Source organism: Zootoca vivipara, chromosome 9 (genome assembly GCF_963506605.1).
Source record: "Zootoca vivipara chromosome 9, rZooViv1.1, whole genome shotgun sequence".
Classification (NCBI taxonomy): Eukaryota; Metazoa; Chordata; class Lepidosauria; order Squamata; family Lacertidae; genus Zootoca; species Zootoca vivipara.
Window position 1 is genome coordinate 13,963,430 of NC_083284.1, and position 11,163 is coordinate 13,974,592.

Sequence of the window (11,163 nt, forward strand, 5' to 3'; positions counted from 1 at the left end):
TTTTGGGAAAAGGGCATTCTTCTCCTCTTCTTCTCCTTGATGACTACGAGCTGAATAAAGAGCATGAAATTCACTCTTGACTCCGAGTATATTTCAGAAAGAAAGAAAGAAAGAAAGAAAAAGAAAGAAAGAAAGAAAGAAAGAAAGAAAGAAAGAAAGAAAGAAGCACATTGATTTTCTATCTGTCAGCAACATAAAAGAAATTATTCAAAACATTTGCTCTAGGTAGGATGACCAACTTACTGTTCTACTTTCTGTTAAGCAATATAATCCCTTTATCCACCGCTGTTGCAATCCATCCCCAGCTCCTTTGAGTTAAAGATAGGGCATTTGTGAGGTATTGGTGACACGCTCCTGGTTCACACCTAGGTTCCTGTGCACAGTGTGAATGTGCAGCAACAACACACCTCCTAGTTATCTGCTGTGCTGTTAATTCCTAGTAGCCATTCACTGGCCTCTAAATTGTGTTGGTTTGATGGTCTTTTAGTGGCTGTTCTGTAGATTGCAGTGAATCTAGCACGTAACCAGATGCATTAGGAATCAGCATTCTGACTATGTATAAGGCAGTTTACTGTGTAGGAATAATATAAGCAAGGCGTGTAGAAACCTGCCATGTGGGTGTGTTATGAATTCAATGGACTGCTTGAGCAACCTCAAGAAGCAATTTTGTAGCATCTATGCTGAAAGACCAGCCGGCTTATGAAACTCCAGCCACACACTAACAAATACAATGAAGTAATTTTCTTGAACTGGTTAATAGCACACTCATAGACAGCAGAGAGAAATAAGTACTGTAGAAGTACTGTAATCAGGTAATTGCACAATATTTATAATAATAATAATCATAATCATTTTATTTATACCCCGCCCTTCCCAGTCAAGACTGGGCTCAGGGCGGCTAACAACAAAAATATCAAAACAAGCATAAAAGAAACAATTCAATTAAAATACAGATTAAATACAATTTAAATATTGGATGACATTTGCTTGTTAGGAACATATGGAGGCCCTGCTGTTTAAGTCCAAAGGCCCACAAAGCTTCATGTTTTCTTACCTCACCATCATTAGTCACTCAGACACCTTGGGGAAGCTAGCAAACAGGGCATCTCTCCCCTGTTGGTTGTCCCCAGTGCGGAGTGTTTAAAGGTATACTGCTGCTGGATTTGGAGGTTCCACTTGGTTAACAACTAACAGCTGTTGATAGAACTGAGCTTCCCCATAGGGAGGGGGCGGCAATTCCTTTTTGTCACCCCCTTTGCAGTGCTGTGACAGACCGTTTTGTTAGATGGGGCACCAGAACTGCACACTGTTTCCCAGGATTTGTTTAAAAGCATTGTTATTATACAGACTGTTTTAATTCCATCTCGTTTCGAGCTACAGTAGTTTGCTCTCCTGGTTGCTTTGGCACACAAAATGGACCTTTTCATCGACTTCAGCTGTGTACATGTGTTTAAAGCGCACACCCCTCCCAAGAATACAGGGAACTGTATTTTACCCACACAGAGCTACAATCCCAGAACCCTTGACAAACTACAGTTCCCAGGATTCTTGGAGCATGTATATGTGTGTGTGCTTGCAATAGGCACAATTCTAGGCATTGGTGAGTGGCGGGGGTCTCACCAGCAGTGCACTTTTTGACCACATGCCTAGCTGCTCTGTAAGTAAGAGTTCCTTAAAAAAATTAGAAAAGGAGGGAAGAAGTGGGGCAGGATATCTGGGCCCAATACAAAATATTCAGGGATTGGGCTTTCTGGGGCACCTCCACACAACACCGAATCCCCAGGGGTGTAACAGCACCCATGGGAACTTTGGGAAGCATTCTTCAAGGCTAGGTTCTTCATTTCCTCCTATGTAGCTAGGTTGTGTTTTGGAGTGTCCCTGTGGCCCCTAGCTGAGTAATTGAGGGTCGGTTGCTCAGTTTGTGGGGCTGCACACAAAATACGGCGTTTGCAGCACAAAATGGCACAAAGCCAGCACAAAACTTTGGCACCTGTTTGGGGTCAATCAAACAAGGTTGGATTTGGGGGCATTATGGAGGCAGTGAGAGATTTTACTTTCTTGGGCTCCCTGATGACTGCAGATGGTGACAGCAGTCACGAAATTAAAAGACGCCTGCTTCTTGGGAGAAAAGCAATGACAAACCTAGACAGCATCTTAAAAAGCAGAGACATCACCTTGCCGACAAAGGTCCGTATAGTTAAAGCTATGGTTTTCCCAGTAGTGATGTATGGAAGTGAGAGCTGGACCATAAAGAAGGCTGATCGCCAAAGAATTGATGCTTTTGAATTATGGTGCTGGAGGAGACTCTTGAGAGTCCCATGGACTGCAAGAAGATCAAACCTATCAATTCTTAAGGAAATCAGCCCTGAGTGCTCACTGGAAGGACAGATCCTAAAGCTGAGGCTCCAGTACTTTGGCCACCTCATGAGAAGAGAAGACTCCCTGGAAAAGACCCTGATGTTGGGAAAGATTGAGGGCACTAGGAGAAGGGGACGTCAGAGGACGGGATGGTTGGACAGTGTTCTCGAAGCTACGAACATGAGTTTGACCAAACTGCGGGAGGCAGTGCAAGACAGGAGTGCCTGGCGTGCTCTGGTCCATGGGGTCACGAGGAGTCGGACACGACTAAACAACAACAACAACAACAACAATGTTGTGAGGACTCCCCCCCTGCTCGGTGCCTGAGGGCCCCAATCCTGCCACTCACTACCTGCCCTAGGGCAGGGCCTGACAGGCTCCAAAAAGGACTGCGGCCGCTGCTGCTGCTGGGCAGAGAGGGCTCTGGGGTTTTTTGTTTTTATTTTTTTTAATTGCTGTTATTTTTCTACCCATGTCCTTTTAAACTGTGATATTAATGCTGTATTCTTAGTTTTAGATTTTGATTTATGTGGAAATTGTTTTCCATTTGCTTGTGTATTATTATTTTTGATGTGGTTTATTTATTGTTTATGACTTTTGTAATTATGTAAATCTTGTCATGTTGTAAGCTGCCTTGAGTGTTGTTTTTAACTGTGGAGAGGTGGCATACAAATAAAATGATGATGTTAATAACCCCGATTACTCAGTTTGGGGGGAGAGGACACACAAAATGTGAGGTTCGCAGCACAAAACTAGTACAAAATTTTGGCATCTTTGGCCACATGTTAATGAAGCTATTGAAAGAGATTAGGTAGGATGAGAGAAGAAACAGGAGACAACAGAAAGCTAGAACAATCATGGCAGGTTCTAAGTTTCTCCTTTTGGTGAGAAGTTATTGAAGCTTTAGACCAGGCATCCCCAAACTTCAGCCCTCCAGATGTTTTGGACTACAATTCCCATCTCCCCGACCACTGGTCGTGTTGGCTAGGGATCATGGGAGTTGTAGGCCAAAACATCTGGAGGGCCGCAGTTTGGGGATGCCTGCTTTAGACACTGAGATCCAGCGCCGAGGGCCTGCTGGCGGTTCCCTCATTGCGAGAAATGAGGTTACAGGGAACCAGACAGAGGGCCTTCTCGGTAGTGGCACCTGCCCTGTGGAACGCCCTTCCAACAGATGTCAAGGAAATAAGTCGTTTTCCTATTTTTAAAAGACATCTGAAGGCAGCCCTGTTTAGGGAAGTTTTTAATATTTAATGTTGTATTGTTTTAATATTCGATTGGGAGACACCCAGTGTGGCTGGGGAGACTCTGCCAAATGGGCAGGGTACAAATAATAAATTATTATTATTATTATTATTATTATTATTATTATTGGACCCAGGTGGCGCTGTGGGTTAAACCACAGAGTCTAGGGCTTGCTGATCAGAAGGTTGGCGGTTTGAATCCCTGCAATGGGGTGAGCTCCCGTTGCTCAGTCCCAGCTCCTGCCCACCTAGCAGTTCGAAAGCACATCAAAGTGCAAGTAGATAAATAGGGACCGCTCCGGCGGGAAGGTAAACGGCGTTTCCGTGCGCTGCTCTGGTTCGCCAGAAGCAGCTTTGTCATGCTGGCCACATGACCCGGAAGCTGTCTGCGGACAAACGCTGGCTCCCTCGGCCTATAGAGCGAGATGAGCACCGCAACCCCAGAGTCGGACACGACTGGACCTGATGGTCAGGGGCCCCTGTACCTTTACTATTATTATTATTTATTTATTTAGATCTTATCACTGAGCCCTTAAAGACTGGTCAAACTGGAATCCCCAAAAGGAGCACCCTTCTCCCTTCTGTTATTCAGGAGCCATAAAATGTATACTTCATTGAATTATCATAAAGGTAGCTGGAATGTAACATAACAGGAAGTGGCTTTTACAGGATTTCCTGTGCCCCCTTCCGGAACTACTGAAAGTCTTCATCTGATCCACCTTGGAAATGGCAATAAACAAGGGTTGCAAAATAGGCTACAAATGTTTTCTCATTCAGAGTGAGGGCAAGAAGCATTATTCTCCCTCTGATTTGGCTCTGTGAAGCTGTTGCAAAGCCAGATCTGATTGGCTAGGTGCTGCCATGGCATTATCTTGCTCACGAGATGATCCTTGATTGGCTCAACCACATCACCAGGAGGAAGAGGAATCCCTGTAAAAATACACCCAAGCAGCTGCTGAGAAGAGCATTAACCAGGAGCCAAGGCAGAGCAGAAATGGTGTGAAGAAATGGTGGGAAGGATCTTTTGCAAAATATGCAGTCCTCTCCAAACTCACACCCTTCTTTTTGCAGTGAAAATGTTTTACACATGAAAATGTGGCTCAGTCCTAATTCTCAGTGATCTCTCCAGCTTTTGGTCCAGGAGCCCAACAGAGTTTTAGGGCTCATCTGCATATGAAAAGGTGGGTGCCAGGAAGCCTTAAACTTCCTGAGTGTAAAGATCAATGGAAGCTTTATTTTTGGGTCAGGGTCAGGGTTAGGACTAGGTAGGACAATGAATGATTCCAAGTTTCTGTTGAGAGTTGTTACCGGTAGGACAGAGCTACAATTCCCAGAGTTCTCAGCACCCCTAACAAACTACATTTCCCCTTTGGGGAGAACCCATGACTCTTAAAGTGGTATCATTGTGTTTTGTCAGCTGTACATTTTATTCATTTACAGTTTTTTTTCTGCATTGGCATCTGAAGCAGGTCGGTTTATATAAACCAACCACAGCTGTTACCTTAAAAAAGAACAATGTAATGATGCTTAATAGACTGATTAAGCTCACAACAGGTAACGGTTGTGCTGACGGTTGTGTAGCACTGTTGCAACTCAGCATATTCAGCAATGTTTAGTATCTTGATAGAGATAGTTTAGGGGAAAACTGTTTGTTGGCACATTGAGCTTTGACAAGAAAGAAAGAATGATCTGGGCCACTGCCTATATCTTCTCATATGGCTAGAAGGGGAAATATAAAGTGTTATAGCCAGAGGAACAAAAACCGTAATTGTCCTGCAGTATGTTATCATACTTAGCAGTTCACAATTTAAAATGACTAGTTGTGCATGCATTTATATCCGTTGAAGGAGTCCAGGGGAGTTGCTAGGTACTTAGCCTACTTGGGACATAGGCCTGTAGGCAGGAATTTACATAAAATTTGCAAATGCAAATTTATATGCTTTTTCACGGAAAGCAATTGCAGAGACTCCAGTTCAGTTTCATCCCCAGATTCATGTGCACATCCAGAAATGGGTGAGTCAAGGGGCGGGAGAAGGGAAAAAGACATTTTATGCTGCATCCTAACTTCCTTCATTTACTGAGCCTGCCAAACGCCACCGGAAATGCAGGTGTCACTAAAATTCACCCTGTAGGAATCAATGGAAGGGCAGAAAACCCAAGGTTTACACTACCCCTGCCAAGCCAGGAGCAGTTTGTTTGTTTGTTTGATTTTAAAGCATTTAATATTGACAAAATGGCTAAGAGAAGTAGAAAACAACAACATACAAACCATAGAAGAATATAATACAAACAGGAAAACGGAAAAACAGGAATCCAGGAATAGAAGAACTAGACTTGGGTCAAGCAAAGCCTGCCCCCAACAAGTCTTCGCTAGATATCCGAAGCAGCTAATAGTTGATGTTTTGTGTATGACAGAGAGAACTGCGTTTCAGAGAACAGGGGTAATGGCAGAAAATTCCAATTTTTGGATCACCAGCTTGTAACATTCCATAGGGCAGGGTGGCACAAGTAATCTCCATATATATATATATATATATATATATATATATATATATATATATATATGGTAAAGGGACCCCTGACCATTAGGTCCAGTCGTGACCGACTCTGGGGTTGTGCGCTCATCTCGCATTACTGGCCGAGGGAGCCGGCGTACAGCTTCCAGGTCAAGTGGCCAGCATGACAAAGCCGCTTCTGGCAAACCAGAGCAGCACATGGAAACGCTGTTTACCTTCTTGCTGTAGCGGTTCCTATTTATCTACTTGCATTTTGACGTGCTTTTGAACTGCTAGGTTGGCAGGAGCTGGGACCGAGCAACGGGAGCTCACCCCGTCACAGGGATTCGAACCGCCGACCTTCTGATCAGCAAGTCCTAGGCTCAGTGGTTTAACCCACAGCGCCACCTGGGTCCATATATATATATATATATATATATATATATATATATATATATACACAAAAATGCCAGAAAGCCACTGATTTTAATTGCCAATGAACTAGGACATACCGCCGCCTTCCACCTTTGAATTCCGAACATATGGCAGCCCTAGTGTTAGTGGCAAATTCAGAAGTGCAGGATCCCTTCATGACAGTCACCCCACACCCCCGCACAGCCACACCTTAATTTATCTGGAGTTCTGTTGAGCAATGACTGCAAGATGGGAGCATGTTTTTTTTGAGGTTAAGCAACAATAAATTGCAGCAAATCACACGTACACACACTCAGAACAAAAGGGCTTATTTTGGCAAAGGAAAGTAGCTCTCAAAAGTTTCAAGCATGCACCCAAGAAGTGAAGTAAAAAAGAGTTGCAGGGTAGAGACTTAAATGTACGGAAATGGAAACCCCCCCCCCTTTAACATACTAGTCTCCCTACCAAAGTAATAGCAATTTGCCTTCAAATGAAACCCATTTCAAACACTTCTCTGGAGAGTGGAGAAAAGAGGGAAGCAGAAAACAGTCTTTGGAGATCCCACAGTGTTCTTGGCAGTGCTTTTAGCAAAGGGTATTTTGGTACAAAACAGTCTAAGAGGAACGTCTTTGGTGTTGCAGATAATTACCTATTAGGTTCATCAATCAGCAGCAGAACTTTGCAACCGTTTCCAGATGACAACAGCCCCGGCAGTTCGTTCGTTCTTTCTTTCTTTCTTTCTTTCTTTCTTTCTTTTTTTCTTTCTTCTTTGGAGAAATCTTTATTAAATGTTTTCTTATACAATCTTGTACACCTATGCTTTTTTGTTCTTTCAAAATTACAGAATTACAATTATATATTTGTTGTTTTCCCAAGTTCTTGCTTCTTGTTTCCTTCTTCATAGGTTATTTATGTTAACTCTAATATAAATATATATACATTAATCATAATATACAACATATAACCATAACATATACAACATACAACCATAATCATGCCTAACTGATTAAATTAGTAATATTGACTTCCCGTCACCTCTCGAAGTGCATCTCATCAGTGTTACAAATGTACCACCGTTCCAAATTGAGCTATTAGGTAACAATCACAAATTGTTATATAAAATGTACAACTTACTCTTGGACTGGTACACCATGGATGAGGCTGTTAAGGATTCTATGATCAAATGGGCCAGAGATTTCGGGCACAATATCCCATCCGATATGTGGTCAAAACTGTGGAAACAAAATATAAATTTAACAGCTTGTACTGTACTAAAGGAGAATGTTATGAAACTTGTATATCGCTGGTATTTAACGCCAGCAAAATTATCTAAGATGTACAGGAACCAGAACAAATGGTGCTGGAAATGCAGAACATCGGTGGGGGAATTTTTTCACATGTGGTGGGGGTGTGATAGGATAAAACAATTTTGGGATTTGGTTTATAACGAACTTAATTTTTTTTTGAAACTTACCTTTCCGAAGAAGCCCGAGGCCTTTCTGTTGGGTCTAGTCGATAATGAAATCCCAAAATCCGATTTAAGATTCTTTATGTACGCCACAGTGGCAGCTAGGATTCTCATCGCCCAGAAATGGAAAACAAATGAAATACCATCTATAATCGAGTGGCAATCGAAGGTTTTAGAATTTATGGAATTAACCAAATTAACACACAGAGTACGTGATTCGGATGATGTGAAGTTCCAAGCTGAATGGAGTAAATTTATAGAGTATGCTAAGGGAAATTACATGGGTATGAGAGCGTTAGGGGTAGCAATATAACCTCTACAGTGCGACGAGTCTGTTGTAAATAGAAAATACGAATTAGGATTGACAGAATTTACCACTTATGGGTTGGAAGGAAGTCAAACAAGTTGAACTATTTGTAATGTGAATGACTTAATATTTCTATGAAAAATGAATAAAAAATTATTTTCAAAAAAAAAATGTACCATCGTTCCTCATCATATTCTTATTATCTCTTTTGTACATCATAAAGCCAATCATACCACCATTTCTTATATATCTAATTTTTTTTGTTATAAGCCAATCATTCCAAGGCTGCCATGAAGATTACATCATTATTATCATTTTCTTGCAAATATTTTCTGAATTTTTCCCATTTTTCCACAAACTGTTTAGAATTTCCCCTTAAATTATCTGTTAATTGAGCCATTTCTGCATACTCTAGCAATTTGATTTGCCACGCTCTAACTGTGGGGATTTTATCCCCTTTCCAGTTAGCAGCTATCAGCAAACGGGCTGCTGCCGTTGTGTACAGAAAGATCTCTCTATGATTTACAGGTATGTCTTTACTCAGAATTCCAAGGAGGAATGCCTCTGTTTTTTTTATTTATAAAAGTTACTTTGATGATCTTTTTTATTTCCTCATATATTCTGTTTTATTTTTATATTATTTTATATTTATATATTCTGTTTATATTTTATATATTCTGTTTTATTTTATTTACTCATATATTCTTCTTTTATTTTTTGGCATCCCCACCACATATGTAGCATGTCTCCTCTTGACTCCCCACACCTCCAACATAAGTCTGCTATACTTTTGTTCATTTTGGAAAGTTTGGATGGTGTGAGGTACCAACAGTACATCATTTTGAGCATGTAATTGTGTGACCAAAATCCTGGGCCCACTTTATCATGACCTCTTTCACCGCCTCCTCCTTGACTTCCCAATCAAGGAGGAGGTGGTAAATTTTAGAAATAATCTTGTTATTATTATCCAACAGGTCTTTTCCTAGTCTGGACGGTTCTACATTAAATCCTTTCTTTTTGTCCTGCTTGAACATTTCATATATTTGATGGTAATCTAACCAATTTACTAATTCATTTTTAATTTCTTCATAGCCCTTCCCCTGGCAGTTCTTTCAGTACAGGTGTACAGTGGATGCTCGGGTTGCAAATGTGATCTGTGCGGAAGGCATGCTCGCAACCCGCAGCACCACGTCTGCGCATGCGTGGGTCGCAATTCGGTGCTACTGGACATGCGCAAAGCTCGATTTAGTGCTTCTGCGCATGCGCGAGCACTGAAACCCGGAAGTAACCTGTTCCGGTACTTCCAGGTTCGGTGCGGTGCGCAACCCGAAACACACAACATGAAGCGTCTGTAACCCAAGGTATGATTGTAATATGTGTGTGTCCAGGTGCTTTACCCAACAACCTGGTTGCAGCATATTACACCAGGTACAGCTTCTGGACCAGTCTCAAGAGATGCCCCATTCATAGTGCATTACAGTATTCTAATTGTTAGGAGATACACTGGCATAGCTATCTAGTTAAAGTTGTTTTGCCTGCAATCCTATACATGCTTACCTGGCAGTAAGTTAAACTGAACTCATGGTTCCTCATTTCTAAATAAACATGTTTAGGGTTAGCCTCCAAACACTGGGGCTAGGAAAACAATCCAAGGACAGCAGCTTCTGAATGTACATACATGTACATACAATAACTATTTATTTTAAAGGCATTCCCCCAAATGACAAAATAGGAACAAATTAAGAGATAATGAACAGGGACAAGCAGTGCTTTTTTCTGGGGGAGGGGGTATGCAGGGGTACGCATGCCCCTAAACATTTTGTGAATCTTTGTCCATTTACTGTATTTATTTTTTCCAATTTGAACTATAAAATGGTGATTTTCTTGAGTCAAAATGAGAGTACCCCTAAACATTTTTTAAAGGGAAAAAAATCACTGGGGATGTGGAATAGAAAAACAAGAAAACAAGTCCACCAGGAACCTATGTGGAACACTAATCCTAGCTTATCGTTATTATTTATTAATTTATAGTGCCGAAATAGGCTTCTTAACATGTTACAAAGTAAAAAAACAAAATTAAACCTTGTTGTTAAACTAAGGATTGCTTTCATCCTTGCATGTGCAAGTTACCATCCACCCAGAGGGGCAAAAACAAAGCTCACAACCGCACCATATATTCATAGCTGCCAAGTTCTCCCTTTTTTAAAGGGAAATTCCTTCATGCTGAATAGGCTTCCTCGCGTGAAAAGGGAAAACTTGGCAGCTATGCATATATTTGAAGCACGTGGCTTCCCTTGCTCCCAGGAATCCTGAGTGCTGTAATTTACCCCCTCCTCACAGAACTACAATTCTCAGTGCTAATTCTACAGTTCCCAGGATTCCAGGGGGAGGGGGAGCTGTGTGCTTTAAATGCAGTATGACAAAACAACACACCTAATTCCCAAAACCACACACACACACACAAACATGTACACACACCAACATCAGGGGCGTCTTACCCATAGGCGCTAGGGATGCAGGGCACCCGGGTGCCAGGCTCTCAGGGGCGCCAGGCCGAGAGTCCGGGGCCCGAGAGTTGAGGCTGTCCGTAGGCTGGAGCGCTGTGGTGGGCTCTTCTGCTGCAGGCAGCTCTGCGCCGCGCGTTCGGGATGACCGAGCCAGCGAGACGCTGAGGCAGCCGACCGGCCGGCTCCTCCCTCCTGTGCACCTGGGACTGGGCAACCTGGGGTGTGTGTGTGTGCCGCCAGGCGGATCTTTGCACCCTGGCGCCGCCCTGACCAACATAGAATCATAGAGTTGGAAGGGACCCCCAAGGGTCATCTAGTCCAACCATCCCAATGTAGGAATGCAGGAACATATTTACCTTACACACACATA

The 11,163-nt window shown here is 42.3% G+C and overlaps 1 long non-coding RNA gene across 1 annotated transcript; it reads right to left on the reverse strand.

Moving 5' to 3' along the window:
- Window positions 1-7,376: 7,376 nt before the first annotated feature.
- LOC118084347 (uncharacterized) lies at window positions 7,377-8,772 on the reverse strand. Its single transcript, XR_004692486.2, has 3 exons — window positions 7,986-8,772; window positions 7,646-7,743; window positions 7,377-7,431 (listed from the first exon to the last, which is right to left on the reverse strand). It is a non-coding gene; the product is annotated as an uncharacterized LOC118084347 (long non-coding RNA).
- Between the last annotated feature and the right edge of the window lie 2,391 nt (window positions 8,773-11,163).